The 23,422-nt window shown below is 36.5% G+C and overlaps 1 long non-coding RNA gene across 1 annotated transcript in view; it reads left to right on the top strand.

Moving 5' to 3' along the window:
- Positions 1–23,422, top strand: part of LOC140263746 (uncharacterized) — a 192,419-nt gene that overhangs the window by 132,603 nt on the left and 36,394 nt on the right. The window contains exon 3 of the long non-coding RNA XR_011905949.1: positions 14,237–14,355. This is a non-coding gene — a long non-coding RNA (uncharacterized lncRNA). The remainder of the gene's footprint in view (positions 1–14,236; positions 14,356–23,422) is intronic.

Genomic DNA, 23,422 nt, shown 5'->3' with positions numbered 1-23,422 from the left:
TAGGCAATAATCGATAGCTCAGTAGAAAATAGGTGGCACAAGGTGCTGAAAATAAGAGCAAGTAAAAATATATTAGTTTAGACATGGGTAGCAGTTTCAGAGGTAGAAACTGGACTAAAAAAGAAAAGTGAAATTCCAAACAGCAATAGAGTATATTCAATCAACTTAAAAGTGATAGAAAATGAAATAGTAATTGAAGTGGCACAAGATTATCTGGTTGATACAGTTTATTTAGACTTCCAAAATACTTTACATGAACTCTCTGATGAAAGTCTTTTATGGAAAGTAAGCAGCCTCATTGTAAGGAAGAAAGTCCCAGAACAGATAGGTAAACACTAAAAAGGCAATGAATAAAGCGTAGGAGGAAACAGTCATTTCTTTCATCAGAGAAAGACATCTGAGTTCTGCAGACCTCTGAACAGAAAGTTTAATCTTTTCATAAATTATATGCCAAAGGAGATGAGCAGCGAGGAAAAAAGTTTTGTATTAATGCTGAATTATTCAAGGGTGGTGTGTGAAGGAAGACCTTATGAGGCAGTGTGGCTGGTTGTGAAGCAGCTGGCAGTTTAATGTTGATAAATGCAAAGTAACGTGGATGGTGAAAAAATCACATAGTTTCACATACAAAAAGATGGCTGTTGTGATTTTGTGGTAGTATCTTGGGATTATGACAGTTTGCTCCATGGAAGCTATTTCTTTGTTGTCTCACGAGTAACAAAAAGATATCTATTGCTAAGATTTATCTAGAAAGGAGAAGAGCAAAAGTGAATCACAGCACATTACAGAAATCTGTGGTTGGCCTGCAACTTGAATATACTTGAATTTCTGGTCTCTTGCCTAAAAAAATAAAATAAAATAAAAATATATATAAATATAAAATTGAAATGTTTAAAACATATGAAAAAGAATGACTAAATGTTTCCATACATGGATAAGCCAAGTAATGCAGGACTCTCCAATCAAAAGAAAAAAAGAAAGATATATCTATAAAATCTATAAAATTTATAAATCTATAAAACTTTGAGTGCTACTGAAGAAGTTATATTTGATTTAATTATTCTTGTCCACTGAAGGTATTATTATTTTATCCCTTAGAGGAGCAACTAGGAGATGGTTAGGAAAGACCACAAAAATAAAATAAATATACTGTGGTAATTTTTCAGTGAATGCTTGCAGTCTACAGAGACTTGTCTCTGCAAATCTGATGCAGTGTTGACTGTACCATACAACTTGGTGTCACGTGCAAACCTGCTGAAGGTGCATTTAAATGCACAGTTGATGCCATTGATTACAGAACTCTGATCCCCAGTACTGGCCCCTGAGGGACAGCACTCATCACTGATCTCCATCTGGACATTAAGCCATTGACCACCATGATCTTGCAAACAGTTCTTCATCCATTGGACAGTCCACCCATCAGATCCATATCTTTCCAATCTGAGACAAGGATGTTGTGGGGGATTATGTCAAATGCCTTGCTGAAGTCTGGACAGAGGATCGGTGGCTCTTCTATTGTCCAGTCGTGCAGTTATGCCAGGACCTGCAGTTGGTGAAGCCATTATGGTTATCCCATTTCACCTCCCTCTATTCTGTGTGCCCTAGCACAGCTTCCAGAAGGAAACTATGGCACAGAGATGAAGCTGGCAGGTCAGAAGTTCTCCAGGTCATCCTTTCTACTCTTCTTAAAAGTGAATACGATTTTGCTTTTTTTCCCAGTCACCAGGGATCTCACCTGACTGCCATGGCCTTTCAGATATCAAGAGTGGCTTGGCAACTACATCAGACAGTTCCTCCAGGATTCTAGGATGCACCTCACTGGGACCCTCTGATAATTTCTGACTTTCCACTTCTCCTTTGGACAAAAGTATTCTTATGATTTTTACTGAATAAAGGGCTTTTAAGTAGAAGGGTTTTGTCTTGAAATATTGTGATTACTGCCAACCAGGTAATAGGTGTATTGAGAACTAGAAGGACTCTGCTGAGAAGCAAAATTATAAGTAAGGACATTGTTATTGGATTGATAAAGAAGAAAGATTAGTGAATTCAAATTTTTACTTTAACGTATCAAACAGAGATTTGTGTGTAAGTTTGCAAATAATGCTATCTCAGATGATGAAAGAATGAAGCATGAAATACATTTTGAGATGTTTTCTTTAGAAGATGCATGTGAGAACAAATAACCAAATGGTGACTGACTAGTACTAAAGAATGAGAAGAGAAAATATCTGACTGAGTGTATTCTGTATGATTTTTGTTCAGTTTTTGAAATGTGCATTACACAGTAAAGAACCCACTGAATCTGCAGCCTGTGTATTTTTGTTTAGACTTATCATACCTTTTTAATTTGTACACCTGGCAAGCGCTTCCTGTATGGTTCAAACTTGAAGGAGAAAAAGGTGCAATAAAACTTGAAATGAGTTTACCAGTACCCTACTTGGCCCTCGGTTGTTTTGGTTCTTTCAAAAAATGAAGGTGGCTTTTAATAAAAACAGGTTTTCTATTAAATGTCAGCTTCATGTTTTCATGGAATAAATTGCAGCAGTCAATACAGTAGATCTTCTTTCTGGCCCTCAGTCTGACACTGATTTAGTCATGGTGAATATTAGTGTGCTTCAGTCAATAAACAGAATAAATGCAAAACTAACCACAAATACTGTCTCAGAATTTCAATGTTAACAATCTCATGACAAATTTTACTAAGAAGTTTTCTATAACAGGTAGTGTCTGAGAGATTCTACTGTTTAGTAAGAGTGTGATTGTAAACAAAAAAAAAAAGTCACTGTCGCTCATTCACAGTCACCTCAGCTACATACTTGACTACATAGAAATATGAATATTTGCTGTACTTTTTCATTAGATACCCACAAATTGCATAACTGCATTTACATATCACAGTTCAGAAAAATAATCGGAAATCTACTTTTTAGTATAAAATATAAAGAACACGGCCACAGTACCTTTTATTTTAGATATACATGCTTTTCTTTATCTTATAAGTAAATGAAATTTAATTTTGAATGGTTAAAAATGTATGTGCTGTGAAAATACAATGTGAAACCTTTGACATATGTAATGTTCTTCACATATGCATCTTTCTGAAAGATAAGGCATTAATAGAACATAATCAGAGACTAATTTATAATTGAAAGTTTTAAATAGACAAAACGTGAAGGAAAAAGAGAGAGGAAGATATTCAGTTGCTGCTGACTGCATAGGTGAGTCCTTTTTTACAGATAAAAACAAAAAAGTTTACTGTGCAGTTAATTGTGGAACAGGGGACAATAAAATCAGCTTTAAATATAACAATATGCAATGGGAAGAGCATATCAATATGGACACTGTTCACCAGAGCTGTTTCTGTGAAATGTTTTGAAAGCTGAGCTGATTTCCTTTATTTTTACGATTCCTATTAAGCAAGGCCTTAAACAAACAAACAAACAAAAAAAGAAAAAGGTAAAAAAAAAAAAAAAAAAGATAAAAAAGAAAAAAAGAAAACCAAGACTTTTTTTTTTTTTTTTTCTGACTTTTATTAGGGATTATAGATCCATAAATGCGTCTGTGCACTGCACTCACAACTGTATGTGAAGACCTCAATGGGACTGTATTTCCTATTTTGGGTGCTGCCTTTAGTAAAAAGGTGAAACCAAACAGTAGGAGTCTGGAAGAGAAAAAAGGAAATTACTGAATTCTTGAAAGAGTATTTCTGAGAAAAGGTGCAGGTGAGATGCAATGAATTTCATGTATATTAAAAGCTCCTGAGAAAGGGAGAGAAATGAGTTACATTTCATGTCTCTATTGAGTAAGAAAGTAACTAATAAGTTTGAAAAACAGAAGGAGAGTTGAATTCAGATTACTAGAAAAAGATGTTAGCAGACTGCTGAGGAAGTCTGTTTAGGTTTCAACCACAAAAAAAGGTACATAGATCCTCTGTCAAGCCTGAATAATATATGTGGGGAAGTGTGTGAGACCACCTACAACCTCACTAAAACTCATCTATTTGTCTGTGCTCTTCTTATGCAGTGGTAGATAATCTGCCTCTTGTTTGTCATGTTTCATTACAAACCAGAATCTTCCTGGTTCTAAAAACTGTGTATTTGTCTTGTGTCTTACAGGGCAAATATGAGTTGAATTACTTAAACATTGTTTATATTTTTAGCCACTACAATATCTCTTCTGAACTTTTAAGGGACTAAGTGATGTTAATAGTTATAATAATAGTAAATGTTAATGTTGATAATCTTTTATTAACAAAGTAGTTTATTTATTATTTTATTTTATTAGATTGTATTTTGTTTATTATATTTTATATTTAATTTATTTTATTATTTTCATTTTTATTAAAGAATGGATTCAAGATGATTATGTGAAGTCCTTCAGGGTTATTTCCAGAAAAGTTTCTAGTTTTATAAGTGGCAGAGATCTGTAATCTCTATGATTTTTTATATTAAAAATTGTTTATATTTTAAATAAATAACTCAGATACCCTGAGAGACAAGTTTGAAAAATATTCCTGGTCAATTCTCTTATGGTTCAAACATATTAATTTCCATTTCTAGTTGATTCAGCTCTTCATCAGATTCATTTCAGATCTGATGGGATCTGATTTCCATTTCATATTTTGTCTTTGTATAATCATTAGCCACCTTGAAGTTAAATTGGGAAAATCATATATATCATTAAGAATATTTAAGAGAAAAGAGACTAAAAAAAAGGAAAGTACAGTCCTTCTGATCACTGAATGTTTTTAGATTTTCTGAACAAAGCTCTGACAGGCAAAGTTTATTTTTTATAACAATACTTCATAATTCAGGTCTTTTAAAAATGTAAAGAACAAACAAAACACTTTCTAACTAGCAATTCTAAGTGTCCTTCTTGGTGTTCCAGGATAAAGTCAATGCTGATACATATACTTTCATAAAGGTTGCTAGCTTTTACTTGTAGAGTGATATTTTTATATCTTGGCTTTTCAGTCTGGTTCAAAAAATAAAGTCCATATAAAGTCTACTTTAAGATTTACTGGTTACATTTTATCAACTTGTAAGCAATTTAACAGCCTGTTCCTGAAAAATTGATTATGTCAAGGATTCTCTGACATTGAACACAGTGAAATAAGAGTTTTCCTATTCCATAGCTGTCATCTTTCTGCCTTCAAATTCACTCACTGATTCTTGCTTCTCCAACAGCACATAATACATGTGAATGCAGAGAAAAGAAGGAGTGAATTATGTTCAGGTGGATATTGTGTTGGAACCCAAACATACAAATTGCAGAAGAAATGACACCCTGAAGGCATAAAGTTTTTTCTCCATAACGTTAGATCTAACCAAAAGCTACGAAATTGTTACAGTAAATAATGTTGTTTCCTTCAAGTACTGAAATTTTATTTAGAAATGTAATGTACTAATCTTTCTAAACTTGATTTATAGCCGTCATCACATAACAACTGTAAAACCTATAGCAAAAATGCTTATTTCCAATGAACTGAATTACAAAGAACATAGCAAGAAACCTCTCAAACAGTGTGGAGCCACTTGCTGGTGACTAGTGGACTAGTGGGAGACAAATGGCAACACTATTCCAGCATTTCCTAAAAAATTCAAATATTATCCCTAGACACAGCTGGAAGTCTTCTATATATTAAACTTGCTGGAAAAAATAAAAAATAAAAAATAAAATCCTATCATACTGTACCGGCTTTCCACTAGAAAAGCTTAAATATTTTGCTTGAAGAAAATTTAACATGTTTTTTTTTTGTTTGTTTGTTTGTTTGTTTTTTTCCCTCGGTGCTATATTTTTCTAACTGTGGGCTGTAGTATAAACTCATGTTTAATGGTTTAATGTCTAATTTCAAGATGAACAGCATTCTGAGCACCCTGATCTAGGTGCAGGTGTCCCTGTTCATTGCAGGAAAGTTGGACTAGATGACATAAATGTCCCTTCCAACTCAAATGATTCTATGGTTCTAAGGTTCTACCTTCTTCAGATATTTGTTTTATTGGACTTGTACTCCTACATTTTAAAGTCCTCCTCAGTTAATCATAGAATCATAGAACCGCAGAATGGCTTGAGCTGGATAATCTTGAAATAATCTAGTTCCAAAACACTGCCATGGGCAAGGCTGCCACCCCCAGATCAGGCTGTTGAGGCCCCTGTCCAACCTGGCTTTGAATGCCTCCAGGGATGGAGCACCCACAGCTTCTCTGGGCAGACTATGCCAGTACCTTATCATCATCTAGGGGAAGAATTTCTTTTCTAACATCTAACCTGAACATCTAACATCTAACTTCTTTCAGTTAAAATCCTTTCTCCCTTCTCCTGTCAATATCTATGAGCATAGAAGGTTGAGGGAAAGGCAAGGGAGGTGACTGTCCCCTCTACTCTAGCCTCATAAGGCCCCTTCTGGAGTACTGCATCCAGACCTTCAACACAAGAAAGATGTAGAACAGTGAGGGCAAGTCTAGAGGAGTGCTATGAAGATTATCAGACTGCTGGAGCATCTTATGGTAAAAGATGTAGGTAGTTGAGCTTATTTAGCTTGGAGAAGAGAAAGCTTTGAAAGGTTGCTATCTTCCAGTACTTGAAAGGAGTTACATGCAGGAGGGTACCAACTTTTTATGCAGGTAGTTAACTGACACAGTGTGTCATAGCAAATGTAGAGTGTTTTTGAAACTGAGACATTTAAAAGTAAGAGAGATGAGATTCTCAAATCACAAATTTCATAGGATGTAATGTCTTTGCAGGAAATGAAAATAGCTTCTCAACGGCAAAACATTCTGACACTTCTAAGCCAAATTTCCAGAACAAGGAATTATTATGGCATCTCTGAATCTGTTCTGTTAGTATTATAAGACATATTTCAAGACAAAAACAGCTGACACAATATTAGTATATTTCCTGTGAAGGAAGTTTCTGCACAGAATTATTACCCATAGCAAAAGCAAGATTTTCATATTTTTATTTCTCAAGGGTGGACAGTAGTCTGTCAGTGGATGACAAACTAGTTCCCTTTTAAAAAAACTACTCAATCAAGCTAATAACAAAAATTCTTTAAATTTCTTTTATTCTCAAAAAATGTTCCCAGTCTGTCCTTGGACTGCAATCCATAAAAAGATGCAGAAGTAATACCATTGTAATTTCTAAATATCCTATTACTTCTCTGTTCACTTCTATTTACTAGTAAACAGAGATACTTTCTCTTTTAGTTCTCAGAGAACCAACAATGTAAGTTAAAATGGTCTCACAGCCTCCCTTTCCCTCTCCTTCCTTTCTCAATACTTCAGGATAGGCTTTTTATTTTGCTTATCTCTCCAAGTTGAGAACCTAATGTCACACTATCCATGTAGACAAGGATCTATTTGTCCAGAAGACTGTATTTCTTAAATAAGAAAAGGCCATGCTCACATGTGGGAGGTGAATTTCAAGGAAATGAAACACACTCAGTGAGACTAAAATAAAGCCAAAATAAAAGGGGAAATTGAATGTCAAAAACAATTTCCATTTCTGTCTGAAAGCACCTAAATGGAACTTGGGCAAGGAAATGTATCTATTATCATAACTGTTTCATCTTCCATTACTCTGTCTTTCTGGATTATATTTTTCACTATTTCTATAAATAAATTGCTAATCCAGTTGGCATCAACAACCTACTGTTGTTACACCAAACTCAGGAAAATTTGTTTTCTTAATTATTTGGCATAAATACCTACAAATCAATCTGAAGAAAGCTTTACTGCTATCTATTCCCACAGCTAAGTAACACACTTCTTTCAGAGAGTACGAATAAAATCATAAGTTTCTAGAACATGCTTATTCTTTTATTGTTTGTTTTCCAGGCTGCCCTTCCCAGAAGTCCCCACTGGCCTACAGGCTTGCCTTTGTGCACCTGCATGAAAGGATGTTTTCCTCTCACACACTTTGCAGTTTGCAATTTGTTATTTTTACAATTAATTAAACCCTCAGAGATCAACTGCTTTTGTGCTTTGCAGAGAGAATCTGTGCACAAGAACTTTTTAGCAACAACTGCAAGCAGTAAGAACGAGGAACTTTCAAATTACTGTTGTCCTGCTGCCATCTATGAAACAAACTTGGAATGATTCTGTCTTCGTGGTTATACAGTTGTTTACTGCACAGGAACCTGCAGTCTGTAGCCCATTTGTTGTCCCTGACATTAAAAGAAGTAGCAAAAGTTTTGATAAGGTGGTAACAGTGAAAGGGAAGGTGATCAGTGCTTGGATTTTTGACCTGTTCAGCACTTAATTTTCAATATATTTAAAGAGAAATACGTGCACAAATCTTCATTCGTTTTGTTTACAGTAATTGAAAATATTTGGTACATTTAGAAATGCCAGCAAGTAACATCATAGTTTTAGATCATTAGTATAGAAACATAGAATCAATAAAGTTGGAAAAGACCTCTAAGTCCTAGGACTTTAGAGCAAAGGCCTCTAGTCCAACCGTCCACCTTCCTGCAATAATGCCCACTAGACCAAGTCCCTTAATACTGCATCTACCCTTCCCTTATATACCTCCAGGGTTGGTGACTCCACAACTTCTGTGGGCAACCAGTTCCAACATCTCATCACTCTTTCTGAGAAGAAATTCATTTGAATATCCAATCTAAACCTCCCCTGGATCAACTGAAGGCCATTTTCTCTAGTCCTATTGCTTGTTACCTGGAAGAAGAGCCCTACCTCCACTTCTTCACAACTTCCTTTCAGGTGATTGTAGAGAGTGACAGATTCTTCCCTAAGCCTTGTCTTCTCCAAACTGAACAATCTTTGTTTCCTGAGCCTTTTCCCCACTTGTGCTCCAGACCCTTCACATATTCATTGCTCTTCTGTGGACACTCTCAAGGACTTCAGTGTCTTTCTTGTAGAGAAGGGCCTAAACCTAAACTCAAGATGCAGCCTCACCAGAGCCACATGCAGAATTATAACTCTTTTTCTGGTCCTCCTGGCTAGGCACACTCCTGACTCATGTTCAGCTGAATACTGTCTAACACCTCCAGCTCTTTTTCTGTTGCACAGCTTTCCATGCACTCTACTCCTATGGTAGACTATGGCGTTCTTTGGGGTTGTTGTGGCCTAAGTGCAGGACCTTGCACTTGATCATCTCAAACTTCATCCCATTGGCCTCAGCCTAGCAATCCAGCTTGTCCTGATACCTTTGAAGGGCCTTTCTATCCCGAGGCAGATCAAAATTTCTCCCCAACTTTGTGTCATCTGGAGGCTTACAGAGGGTGCACTCAATCCCCTCATCCAGGTCATCAATAAAGATGAAACAGGACAGACCCTAATATTGACCCGTGGGTAACACCACTTGTGAGTTGTCACCAGCTAGATTTAACTCCATTCACCACCACTCTCTGGGCCCAGTCATCCAACCTCAGAGTGTACCTGTCTAAGCCACAGGCTGCCAACTTCTCTAGGAGAATACTGCTGGAGACAGTGTAAAAGTCTTCACTAAAATCTAGGTAGATTACCTTCACATCCTTTCTGTCATCCACCAGGCAGTTCATCCGGTCACAGAAGGAGTTGAGATACGTCAAGCAGGACCTGCCTTTCATGAACCTATACTGGCTAGCCCTGATCTGGTTGTCTTGCACATGTCATGTTTATGCTCAAGATGATCTGCTTCATAACCTTCCCTGGCACAGAGGTCAGGCTGACAGGCCTGTGGCACCCCAGATCTTCCTTATCGCCCTTCTTGTAGATGGGAATTACATTAGCAAGCCTCCAGTCACGTGGGACATCTTAGGTTGACCAGGAATGCTGAGAGATGATGGAAAACAGTTGGGTGATCACATCTGCCAGCTCCTTTAACACCCTCAGGTAAATCCCATCTGGCCCCATTGACTTGAGACAAGCTAGATGGAATAGCAAATCTTTGTTTCCATCTGTATCTAAATCCAAAAGGATTTAGTCTGCTTCTTACTCCAGAGTTCCAGGTTAGCAGGCTGAGTACCCTGAGGATAACTGGCCTAACTATTAAAGCCAGAAGTAAAGAAGGAATTGAGAACTTCAGCCTATATCCTTAGTAACTGTTTTCCCTGCTACATCCAGTAAAGGACAGAGATTTTCCTTGGCTTCTTCTTGTTGTTTATATACTTGTACATACATTTTTTTATTATCACTAGCAATGGTGTCCAGATTAAATTCTAGTTGAGCTTTAGTCTTTCTGATTTTCTCCCTGCACATGCTAACAGCTTCCTTGTAGTCTTCCTAAGTTGCTTGTCGCTTCTTCCACAGGAGGTAAACTCTCATTTTCTCCTGGAGTCTCATCAGTTTCATCTTTGTCCACAGTGGTCTTCTTCCACACTGGTTCATCTTGCAGCACAGTGGGAGAAACTAATCCTGTGCCTCTAAGGCTTCCTTCTTGTTCTGCCCTTGTGAGGCTCCATCTGGAGTTCTCTGTCCTCCAGTACAAAAGATAGAGAGTTGTGGAATAGGGTCCAGAGCAGGGCCAAATAGATGATCTGGGGGCTGGGACACCTCTTATGATGACAGGCTGAAGGAGCTGGGTTTGTACATCCTGGAGAAGAGAAGGCTGTTGGGTGACCTCATTGCAGCCTTTCAGTACCTGAAGGGAGCCTATAAACAGGAGGGCAGTCAACTCTTTACAAGGGTAGATGAAAGCAGGACAAAAGGATATGGTTTTATTTTGAAAGAGGGAAGATTTAAGTTGTATGTCAGGGGGAAGATTTAAGTTGTATGTCAGGGGGAAGTTCTTTATTATGAGGATGGTGAGATGTTGGAACAGGCTGCCCAGAGAGGCTGTGGATGCCCCATCCCTGGAGGTGTTTAAGGCCAGGTTGGATGGGGCCCTGGGCAGTCTGGTCAAGTATTAAATGTAGAGGCTGGTAGCCCTGCCTGTGGAGGTGGGGGGGTTGTAGAGATTCATGATCCTTGAAGTCCCTTCCAACCCAGGCTATTCTGTGATTCTGTGTGATTCTGTGTGATTCTGTGTGATTCTGTGTGATACTGTGATTCAGTCTTCCTAACCCCTTTGACCTTCAAGACTGATTTTCAAGGGAAGGACTGTTAAATAAGTCTCCTTTCCAGAATCCTGAACAGTTCAAAGCCCACTCTCTGGAAGTCCACGAGAGAAGTTTTCTGACCTCCTTCCTGACTTCACCAATAATGTGATTGCTCTGCTCAAAACAGTCCCTGATCATCACACCTCGTACCAGTCCTTCTGTTTGAGAACAGCAGGTCTAGAAGGGCACCTCCCCTGGTAGACTCTCCTACCAGCCATGTCAAGAAGTTATCTTCCACACACTGCAGGAACCTCGTAGGCTGCTTCCTCTGGGCTGTATTGTATTTCTAGCATATATCAATACATCTGTCGCAACTCAACGCAAACTGTGGCCACCATGGGATATTCATTTTTCACTTACTTTTGCTGCTATTTTAGACACTTCCTGCATTCACTTACAAGAGCTGAGCAAGTTAAGCTGCTAGAGCTTTTCAGTGCATGATTTGTTGATTAGAAACAGTTGCTTAATGAATATATCATTCAGTAGTAATACATTACTCTATTCCCCCCACACGTCTTCCCCCCCAATCATTTTAGTCTCAGATCTCCATTGATCTCAAAAGACATCAAATTTCTTTTTGTCCAAGAACTCAGAGTGGCTATGTGACTTTGATTTTCAAAATGGAATTCACATCAACTTCTTACTGTGGTGTCTGTGATAAATACTGATGTTAAAAGAAAATTCTTTAGAGAGGAGAAAGTGGAATATCTGCTTTGTCTTTTAACTGTTTTCTGAAATCAGTACTCACAATTTAGTGAAATTACAGGAATTCAGCTAGAAATAGTTTTTAGCTAATGGCATAACAACACCAAGAACTGCTAGAATGTAAATATTCCTTCCCTCCACATCACTGGAACTGCTTTTTACATAAACTTTTGAAGAACAAATGAAGTGTCTTCTCTAAGTGCAGTAGACATTTGGTTGTCATTCAGCCAAAATGATTTTTGCCATCTGGTGCTTCTCCCTCTCTTGAATTTATTTTCTGTCCCTTAAAACTTTTTTTAGGAAGTAAGAGAAACAGAACCTTAAAAACTGTTGTAAGATGAGATCAGTTGTTCAACTCTCTTGTGAACAGAAATTGGTACATAGGTGTCTGGAAGCTCTAGGAGAAAATCCAGCATTCACCGTAAAAATGAAAACATTTTACAATACAGTGTACAATAAGAACAAGAGCCATTGCATTTTACATTTTGGCACTGCAAAGAAGAGAGAAAGAAAATGTCACTTTATGAAAGAGAAAACAAAACAAAACAAAAAGAAACTTTGGCACAGCTATTGGAAGATATCCCAGATCAATTCATTTCAGTGTAAATTTCTTAGTTTTCCCCTTTTCTCACATTTAATACATCATGTAATGACACCACTTTACTACTACAGGTATAATTTCCATCATGAGTGTAAATGATGGTGAGGGTATCCGAGCTCTCAGGCAGACAGTAAACTCAATCTTTGAATAAATATGGGAGTGCAACCATCTCTACTAGGGAGAAGACTCCACAAGTAGCCAGACAAATCAACTCAGTTATGAGTTTGATGAAATTATTTTGTTGTAGAGATTTTGGCATGTTACTTTGGACTAAAATCATGACAACGATAAGTGGAGGAAAATCAACTTGCTTGTAATTTTTCTTATGGAGAATAATTTCAGTGCCTGATGGGGAAGGCTTGAGACAGGAGAAGAACGATTAGGTCAAACATATAATTTTGGCAAAAGAAATATAAGGTAGATGTGAAGCTTCTGTCCTTGTCTTCAAAGTCATAGGACGATAAGTGGATTTACAAGTGAAAGGCTGCAATGCGTTTTCAATCTTATACTTCAGGTGGCAGCTGAACTACTAAATGCTGATGAACTATTTCTCTTTCCAATATCTGTTCTAATGTTGATACAATCATTAGTGAAGATGAAAATTATGTGTTGTGTTTTTCTTTGTTGTTTGTGCTTTTTTAATTCACATCTGATAACTGCTAGGTTCAGTACAGGGCTACAAAGAAAAGAAATGTAGAAATAAAATTTGGTGTAAAGTATTATTTTGATACATAAGAAAAGTATTCACAAGTAGAAAGGATGTTGATGCTCTTACTTCCTTTACATTTTTTAGAAAAAAGGTTATTTCACTAGGTCCTGCAGTTTTTCCCTCAAAGTTAAGTACATTCTTATGAATGTGCAGATATATCGATAAGGAAATATATGGATTTAAACCATTTGAATTAGAGCATAAATATCATAAATAATAGAGTAAAGGTCAAAGTGTTGTATATGGAATGAATGCCTTGTCACAGTTAGTATTGTGGAAACACTAGCTTTGAACCATAGTTTAGTAATATAAAAATAAAAACAAAATTAAATAGTCTTCTCTTTCACAAAGTACCTCTGTACAGGTAGTCTTGTATTTACATCTATTTTGGATAAAGATTTTAATTAATAAGTGGTTTTTTTAGTTGTCAAAGTAGTCTTCTCGGTCTTCAGAAAACTCTTCCTTACTTCACCTCAGTTTTTAATTAGGTTGTATTATATTGTGTTATCTTGCATTCTGATATCATAGTAAAATAACTTTTCCTCCTTAGATCATTGCTGCTGCTCTGTTTGTTTCCTTGAGCCCAGCTCCCATCTCCCTAACCCTTTTTGGAATTGTCTAAAGAGCAAGATGAATAATAATGGATGTGTATCAGAAGTTATCAGATTGTCAGTGGTAGTCTGAAAAATAAAGAAGCTTAGGATACATCTATTTAGGGACATCATTGTATTTCAAATGGTGAGTTGATTTACTTAAGGAGCAGCTACGTAGTAGTAAGCAGTTGATTCTGAGTGTGAAAGATTGAAGGTAATTTATTCTTGTGGTTTTATTATTTTTGGTTATTGGTATTCCATGTCATAGCATCATGTATTGCACTGGGAGTTAAAGAGTTAATGCCCTAGTTCTGAGCATCTGTCTGGAAGGGATGAAGAACTACATACCTCAGAAGACTGTTCATTGTTCTGATATCATTCCTGATCAGGGGGAACACTTATAAGGCCTCGGTGGGTCAGGCTCTCTCTCTGCTGCTCCTCCCAACTGCATGCCCTTTCTCTCATTACATTTGATTTATTAGCTTCAGTTCTAATTATATTGTATTATAGTGTTTTTTCTTGCATTCTGATACCCCATTTTGTAAATTAGTTTGTTTCTCCTCTTATCATTGTCACTGTTTTTAATTATTCAGGGTCCCTGCTTCCTTTATCCAGAGATGCAGATCTTCAGATCCCTCCACCCCGCTACTCAAGGAACTGGGCTGAACCAGCCCGTAAGCCATTGACATTTGTGTGGAAGTGATCATGAAATGTAAGTACCCATTATTCTGAAGAATTAAGCTTGTGTTTACAGTAGCATACAGATTATAGGTTTCAGCCAGAGAATTACTAAGAAAAATCATATAAGAAAATACAGAAAATACTGTATTTCAGATGGCATAAAAGTTAGTAGGAATGCACGCTACTGAAAACTTAAAAAAAAATTAAAAAAAAAATTGAAAATTAGGATTCATGATGAAAAACCATCATGGCTACATCAAGATCACCTTTTAGTGAAGATAATGAAAAGAATATTAATGCTTTTTTTTTCAAAGGGAAACTATGAAAAGCCATTTAGGCACAACAGTAAAAATAATGATCACTGGGGAAAAATAAATAAATAAACAAATAAATAAATAAAAATTAAAAAAAAAAAAAAGAGAGAAACAAACAATTTTTAAATAAAAAAAAGCTATAAATTATTTTTTAAAAGTTCATGAAGGTATTAAGAGAAAAACTGTACTGGTACAATTTTTAACATCTCATACTTTGTACTGTGCACTTTTATAAGCTGTGAGCTGTTCTCCAGATTAAACTGCTAACCATTTATAAGTCTTTCTGAATAAGACTTTTCAACTACGTATGTTTGCACTTAGAGTGGTTTTATTCAGAATATGTGCTCTTATCTTAAATCTCACGTGTGACTCTAAAAAAAAAAATCAATTTATGTTACAGTTAATTTGTTCCTTTAATAATAGATTAAATGACCTTTCCAAATAAAGATGAGATTGGTTTGGGTATAATGTACAATGGGAAAATCCATGTTTTAAATTATTGTTTACATATTGATCTTCTAGTAATTTGTTAGATATCTCTGTGTGTTGAAGCTAGGATAGCTTGATCTCTTTTTGCTTGCACTTTGAGGACAAATAGTATCTATGGCCTTTTCAAATTTCTCCTAGTTCTCAAACATTCCTCCTTACTTCCCACATATAATCATTATTAATTCAGAAATTGTAACAATGTATCATCAGATCTTCCGACTTGAAAGCATTTGATTTGTCCATATATTGGGCAGATTAAATATATGACATATTATATATTTGTTTATTTTAAAGCTCTTAACTATAACTGTTTTAGTGATGATAGTAAAAATGCTAAGATGGTCCTGAATTAACTTTCTCTTGATTGTTTTCTCCTCATTTGTCTCTATACAGCGCATCTGTGTTTTTTAAAACTGTGTTTCTTTCTTCTTTTGCTTCCTGGTATTTGCTCTTGGCCTTTTGTGCCTTTTGTTCATTGCATCTTAGTCAGTTTGATTAATCATAACGTGTGCAGTAATCTTAGTCTGAACTTTTCTTCCTTCATCTTTTTAGGATCCATTTTAGATATTGGAACTGTTAATGTTTTTTTCTTTGTTTTGTTCATTTTGTTTTGTACAGATCAATTTGTTTCTTACTATATATGTTTATCTGTCATGAATGGTAAACAGTATGATCTCTCTACAGAGTTGCATTACAAGATTAAACATTTCTAATATTTCTTTGTATGGAATATTTCCTGACTGATCTTTTTGCCATTTTTCTGCCTTTCTGTTGTCAGTGGATTTTATGGCAGGGTCATTTCCTTTACTGTGACTCTTTCCTTTCTTGTTTCCCTCCCAGCTGAGTACCCTGAGCTAGAATTATTGAGTGAGTGTACTTTTTCCTTTCTTTGCTAGAAAGTTTAAGAATATCTGTCACTATCTCCAAAACAGGGTAACTTAATCCTTTTGCCAGTGTCTACATTTATACTTTCACCTGTTCTTGCATCACTTGAGTGCCTATCTTCATCCAAAAAGGCTGAGAGGAACACAGAGAAAATTTAAAAAAAAACACGAGGAAGAACTACTTTACTTTGAAGATGAAACAGCACTAGAATAGGCTGCCCAGAAATTTTTAATTTCTTTCTCTGGAGATACTCAAAACCCACCTGAATGCCTTCCTGCTCAACCTGTTGTAGGGAGTCTTCTGTTGCAGGGGGTTGGATTATGGGATCTCCAGTGATCCCTTCCAAGCTCTAAGATTTCATAAAACTGTGATTTTATGATTGTATGATTTTAAGGCTGGCCTTCAAGTTCTTGTCATGGGAACACTTGTCAGATTTCTCCTTGTCCTCACTTATTCACCATTTGGTTGCATAAGCTTTGCCATTTTGAACTCCTATTCATAAGCCCGTAGGCTTAAAGCCACCATCATTGCAATAATCATCCGACTGCCAAAGATTAGTCTACCTCTTCTGGACAGGTGGATCCAAACTTTCTCTAACAGTCTATACTCTGCATAGTAAGTCCCATTATCATAAAATCAAGATTTAAAATGCTTAATGAGAGCATTACTGGGAGGTGTTTGTGTAAAGGTTAAACTGCAAGGCAACTTCCTCCCCACGTGCACTTCTGGTGGAACATGTTTGGAAATGCTACAATTGGTCTTCCAGGAGTGACACAGAGCAGTGGCAATAGCTAGGTCCAATTTCTGTTCCTTTTCCCTGTAAATTGAATATTTCTTCCAATCTAATGAATGCAAAAAAAATAGCTTTAAGCCATACTGTTTAGTTCTTCTGCTCCTTTAATAAAAGCTGACGGAAAAAGTTCTAACTTTGAATCTGGCTTTGTTAAAAAGGCAATTACATTCAAGTTACGTTAGGAATTGGATGCGCAGGAGTATGATAAGAAGATTTAATGACCTACAGCATATAATTAAAAGAGGGAAAATAAAGGAACATCTCTACATGCTATCTCGTTACTCTCAAAGGTTGTTATCCAACTGTGCTTAATTCTGTCCCATGCCACTTACCAAGATAAATGTTTGTTATCTCTGTATTCAAATCAAACAGCTTCCTTGGTCGTGCAGAGAACTGTTCAGTTCTTATTCCCAGGGCCTTTGCATACAAACTGCATGCTCTGTAGAAGCCTGTAGCATTATTTCAGATGGAAGTCTTATTTGACTCTTCACCACACACTGAAGGGATTTTTAGGGTATTTCTGTCTCTGCAGTTGTGTGATTTTGTAGAAATAATTCAGAGAAGAAATCCAGGTACGTTAACGTTTTACTTGCTCCCAGAGATCTAGGTACCTTGTGAGGGAAGGATCAAAAGAAGAGCCCACAGGGAAAACATGTAGCTGAAGAATAGGAGTTCAAGCATGAAACACTGTAAAATCTGAAATAACACTGAATCTTTAGGTACCTCAGTAACTTCCTTGAAATTCAGTCACTTCCCTGAAATATATATTTTGCTTGATTTTCAGTGTCTTCAGCAGCACCATTGCTTATCTACTGCCAAGTTTCACATCCGTGCACCCCAAAACAGGGCAACATTTTGCAAGTCCCTGTCCCATTTCCTGCACTTTGTGTCTGTGTCCCTAACTACAAGAAACTGGACTGAAAAGTTTTTGTGTCCTCCAGGTCATGCTTGTTATGTATTCATACCTTCATTCTCATAGGAAAAATAGAAACACTTGAATTGCTGGGTTGAGGGAGAAAGATCAGCCTTGGCAGAAGACAAAAGTAAATCTCAGAAAAGTTCCCAGGTGTGTGTTAGTTCCCTGGCTCTCCATTTGTTTCAGGCTCTCTTGAAAACTAGCCCTTAGAAAGCTGTGTGGTATTGAACCATTCTCTCTGCATTTATTGAGCAAAGCCTTCGGTGGGCTAATCTGGGAGGCATCCCAGTAACAGGACAGCACCTTTAATCCCTCTCTACTGCAGTTAAAGGCAGTCATATAGGTACCACAAACAACAATTTGGAAAGCCATTTTGTTTCAGAACAATTAGAAATGTCCATTTGCTCTCTCTAGACTTATTTTTCTTTAGTAACAAGATTTCCAGTATTGCATCCAGCTCACGCTCCACTGAAAATTCCTTTTATCCTTTTATCATTTTAAAATGCCTCCCTCCCTCCCTCCCTCCCTCCCTCCCTCCCTCCCTCCCTCCCTCCCTCCCTCCCTCCCTCCCTCCCTTCCTCCCTTCCTCCCTTCCTCCCTTCCTCCCTTCCTTCCTTCCTTCCTTCCTTCCTTCCTTCCTTCCTTCCTTCCTTCCTTCCTTCCTTCCTTCCTTCCTTCCTTCCTTCCTTCCTTCCTTCCTTCCTTCCTTCCTTCCTTCCTTCCTTCCTTCCTTCCTTCCTTCCTTCCTTCCTTCCTTCCTTCCTTCCTTCCTTCCTTCCTTCCTTCCTTCCTTCCTTCCTTCCTTCCTTCCTTCCTTCCTTCCTTCCTTCCTTCCTTCCTTCCTTCCTTCCTTCCTTCCTTCCTTCCTTCCTTCCTTCCTTCCTTCCTTCCTTCCTTCCTTCCTTCCTTCCTTCCTTCCTTCCTTCCTTCCTTCCTTCCTTCCTTCCTTCCTTCCTTCCTTCCTTCCTTCCTTCCTTCCTTCCTTCCTTCCTTCCTTCCTTCCTTCCTTCCTTCCTTCCTTCCTTCCTTCCTTCCTTCCTTCCTTCCTTTCTTCCTTCCTTCCTTCCTTCTCTTTCTTTCTCTCTCTCTTTCTTTCTCTCTCTCTTTCTTTCTCTCTCTCTTTCTTTCTCTCTCTCTTTCCCTCTGTTTCTCTCTTTCTTTTCCTACCATAGAACATTTCAAGTCAAGGGAAATCTCTCTGTGTTATAATCCAAGACAAAGGAGAGAATCCTCTATGGAACCACTAAAGGTCAGCTGGTATAAAATAATAGGCAAATCAGCATATTATGTATGCTGTTTCATAATCTTTGTTTTACAAATTGTTTTGGTTAATTGGTTTTCTCAAGGAAAAAAAAAATCATGACATGACATACTGAAGATAACATCACAGAGTGAATTAAAGCAGCTCTGCCAACTATACACTATAAGGAGAATCATGTACCTTAGGCAACCGTTATTTTGAAACTGCTTTTATTTTATTTTAAATGTTAATAAATTTTTGGAAGCAAGAGCAGAGTGAGATAATTTAACCTTCCTCTGGTATCAACTAATGTTTTTCTTTCTTTTTTACACTGGTATATGTTTATTTTACCTCATCTGCCTAGGAGAATGAACAACTTCTTGCTCTCTGTGCCAAGTGAAAAGCCACAGTCCAATGATTCTTGTGTGTTAAGAGACAGTTTAGTATGAGAATATTTTTTTATTTTTATTAGTGTGTAAAGTAACGGTGGTAAGAAGATAATTTACTTCAGGTTTATTATATCATATTTGCAATTAAGGAAATATTTTTGGGGATATGAGGGATGATATGTTTTCCTAATTTTGACTGTGTGTGAGATTCCTGGAGTCTGCTAATGGATGACAGCGGATACAAAATAAGAGTGATGTCTGTTTTTGGTGCTCCAGTAGGAAAAGAGTAAAATATATGCCTCTTTGCTAAAAATCATTCTTTATTATAGAAAATATAAATTGGACAGACAATGGCATATGAATCTGGACAGTTTTCTTGGTTCCTGTGCTACAGATGTTTCTAACTAAAAAATAATCTAGTTCTGTGCTTTTAGTTTATTTTTATGAGCATCCTGAAGAGAAGTGCATCTGGCCAATACTATTCTAAAATTTTATATTTTCAGAGGAAAATTACCATTGTGTACATGGCCTAAGTATGAAATACTTGTAAAATAAAGTGAATTAAAATAAGGCTGATTTACAGAGATCCTGATGTAAAAGCTAATATTCTAGCTTTGAAGGCTGGTGATTATATCAAGTTCTTGTTTCTGAAAAAAAAACTTTTTTAGCATATTTTTCCTTTTTATCCCTTCAAGATAAAGATTATATGGCTGTGGCCTCACTTGTTGTTTTCACTTGTAAAACACCTCATGAACTACAAACAGCAGAATTACAGAGATATGAGACATGATATGGATGAGTTTTTTATATGATTTACTGCAATCAGTTAGGCTACTTCATTCCTTGGATATCCTTTGTTTCAGTCTCCGGTTTCCTTTTCACCTCTCTTTCTTCTGTTTTTCTCCCAGATTTTTAGGCTAAATTGTGCTTTGTTATATACAGTCCTGCAGCATTTGTCAGATCCACACAAGGCACAGGTGGTAAGTGACAATTTTTCTCTAAGTTCTGGAGTTTGAGAGGTAAATTACAAAATCACCGTATTACCTGATTTTCAGCTAAAACTTGTCTTCAGCTTCATATTCCTTCCTGTCCTGAACCTGATAGCACTTCATGTCTTCTGTTACTGATAAAATTTTGCTTAACTTTAAATTTCCTGAAAATGTTCTGATTTAAGACAATATCATCCCAGCCCATTATCTCTATTTTTAGTGACAACAAACCATGCAGACACACTTTCTTCACACCCATGGTTCTTAACCTGAATAGCTGGCAATAGTATTTCTTGTAAGTTTTTAAGATTTACTCCTTTTTAATTCTTTTTCATTTGAGAATCCAGATCTAGATTGTTAGATTATTAGATTATCACAGTATCACAGTATCGTGCGAGTTGGAAGGGACCTTTGAGATCATCGAGCCCAACTCCCGGGATTCGAGCCTTCTGTGTAGCAGCGCGGCATTTCTACCACTTGTGCCACAGGGAGGATTCGAACCCGGGCCTCTGGTGTTGCAAGCGGCACTTCTACCACCGCGCCACTGGGGCACACACATTATAATAACAAAGTTACTTTCACATAAATATTCTACTAGAGATCTTGTTTAGATTTCTGAGTATATTTCTCAATTTATCACTTTATGTGTTTTAATCACCTTATTATCAGTCTTTACCTAACTGAAAATTGGTCTATGGACATGAACTAACTATGGATGCTTTAATGTATTACTATAAATCTGTGCTATCCTTACTCTGACAGGATTTACACTTCCTATGAAATATAGTAAATATATTAGATATGGGAAGAAGAAAATTTCTATCTTTGCCACATTTAGGAGCTCAAAAATTTATATTTTTAATGAAATATCTGTAAGTAGGTCATTCATTCACAACTTCAAGAGTTTTAATGGAAGAATGTGATTTGATTTCAGTATTCTATTATTACTCTAATTCACTTTAACTATAGAGAAGATACGTGAAAAGACTTGCTGACAAACAAACAAAAAAATCTAATTACTCTAAGATTTTTTTGCTGTCCATTTTCTTCTTTCCATTGTTTCTTGAATTTTAATCCATTACTTCTATAGAAGTAACATCACATGTTTATTATGCAAATCTATCACTTATTTTTCTTTAGATTTATCATAATACTGTACAGAAATTGCTATTTGCAACAGCAATGTTAGATAATATTTTATTTGTTTTTTTTTTCATGTTAATTTCTCAGCTTGAGTTTCTGTGACACTTTTACTGTGGACATTCTGATAAGATTTAGTGATATAAAAATTTCTGAAAAGAGCATATTTTAGCTTAACAGTAGAAGACATCTGTGGATAGAAAATAAGGAGCCTTTCATATGGAGTCAGAGAATAAAATTCTGCATAGGAGCTGAGGAAACTCAGTCACAAAGAGCATCATATAATGGGTCATTTTCTACCATCAATGGCAGAATCTCACAGTGCTCTGAGTTTGCTAGATAGGCCGTAAAAGGCCCCCACTGCCTGTCCTCCTTCTTTCCACTGATTCCACAAAATTTTCATTACCGTGTGTTCATTTCTTTTTGTATCTGTCTTGGGCTTTGATTCTCACTTCAATATTTCAGTTTTATTGAATTCTCACAGTTAGAGTGGAGATGGAAAAAATATAGTTGCCCTGAGATAACTGGACTATCCATTTATTTAGGTATAACTGAGGATGCAAAGGTAGGTTAGAAGGTAGCTTGGTAGATGCTACCAACCAGAGCTACCATTTTGTGAAGAATCTAAACCAGTATCTCTGTATTTTAATTTTAAGTTACTCCATGCTTCAAAAATTACTACTGTGTGAATGAAATCTTGGATTATTTCCACAGCTGAAAGCATAAGCAGGACAACCAGATTGAGAGAAAACACACACACACACACACACACAGTATTTAAAAAAGTCAATATTGTTTAGAATATTGTACTTAAAAATTATTTTTGCATTACCTGCAAAGACACTTTTAACATACCAGAGAACTGAGGGAATAATGATTTCTTTTGACAATCCAAATACAGTATAGTGACTGAAATTAAATTTCACAGTCACAGCTGTCCACTGTTTGTAACAATACCCATTTAGAGACCTAGTTGGAGGAAAATGCCTGTCTGTTTTACATCATATATAGAGCAGAAAGACAGAAAAGGGTGGAGAAACTGTGGTGTCTGTAAATGAAACTTCAATTAAATGCTTGTTTCCTTCAAGATTAGTGTATCTTTGGATACTTTCCAATTAGATTCAAATGGAATATCTAAATCTGCTTTATTAAGCAATGAGAGCCTAATCACTTTCATAAAGTCACATATTATCTGGTAGCTTTATTTCAAATGATTATTTTTTTTCCTCATAAACTCAGTAGATGTTTCAGTTATATGAAACTACATTTCTGATGACAGATTCCAGTGAATGATGTTCATTCTAGTGTGAATTATGCTTCATATTCACCCTATATCTACTAAAATTTATTCTTACTACCAATAAGTGAATATTTGAGGTTAATAGCACCATTTTTCTAATCTACTGGGTTTCCCTGAATGTAATACTACATACTTTTCATCTCAGTGTGAAAATAGATGAAAATGTGGAGAACAGGAATCTGAATTTATTAAAAATATCCTTTAAGAACTAAAGTAAGGAATAAACTTGGTTTTCTAAGGAAAGTGAGGTAACTGATCCTGGCAGATATTTCTTTCTTCACACACTAGAATTTTAGCCTATATGAATTTTTATATGTAACATTTAATCTAATGAAAGCCTAGCTGGAACTTGAAATGGACACTGTTGTAAAAGATAACAAAAAGTGTTTTTACAAATACATTTACAAGAGGAGTACCAGGGAGAATCTCTACACTTTCTGGTATATGGCAGGGAATAGATCTCTGTTCAGCCTTGACAGTAATGGCAATTTCTGAAATTCCTCTCCTCTCCTCTCCTCTCCTCTCCTCTCCTCTCCTCTCCTCTCCTCTCCTCTCCTCTCCTCTCCTCTCCTCTCCTCTCCTCTCCTCTCCTCTCCTCTCCTCTCCTCTCCTCTCCTCTCCTCTCCTCTCCTCTCCTCTCCTC

Source organism: Excalfactoria chinensis, chromosome Z, assembly GCF_039878825.1.
Source record: "Excalfactoria chinensis isolate bCotChi1 chromosome Z, bCotChi1.hap2, whole genome shotgun sequence".
Taxonomy (NCBI): Eukaryota; Metazoa; Chordata; class Aves; order Galliformes; family Phasianidae; genus Excalfactoria; species Excalfactoria chinensis.
The sequence above is the reverse complement of the archived record's forward strand: the minus strand, read 5'-3'. Positions and strand labels throughout refer to the sequence as shown.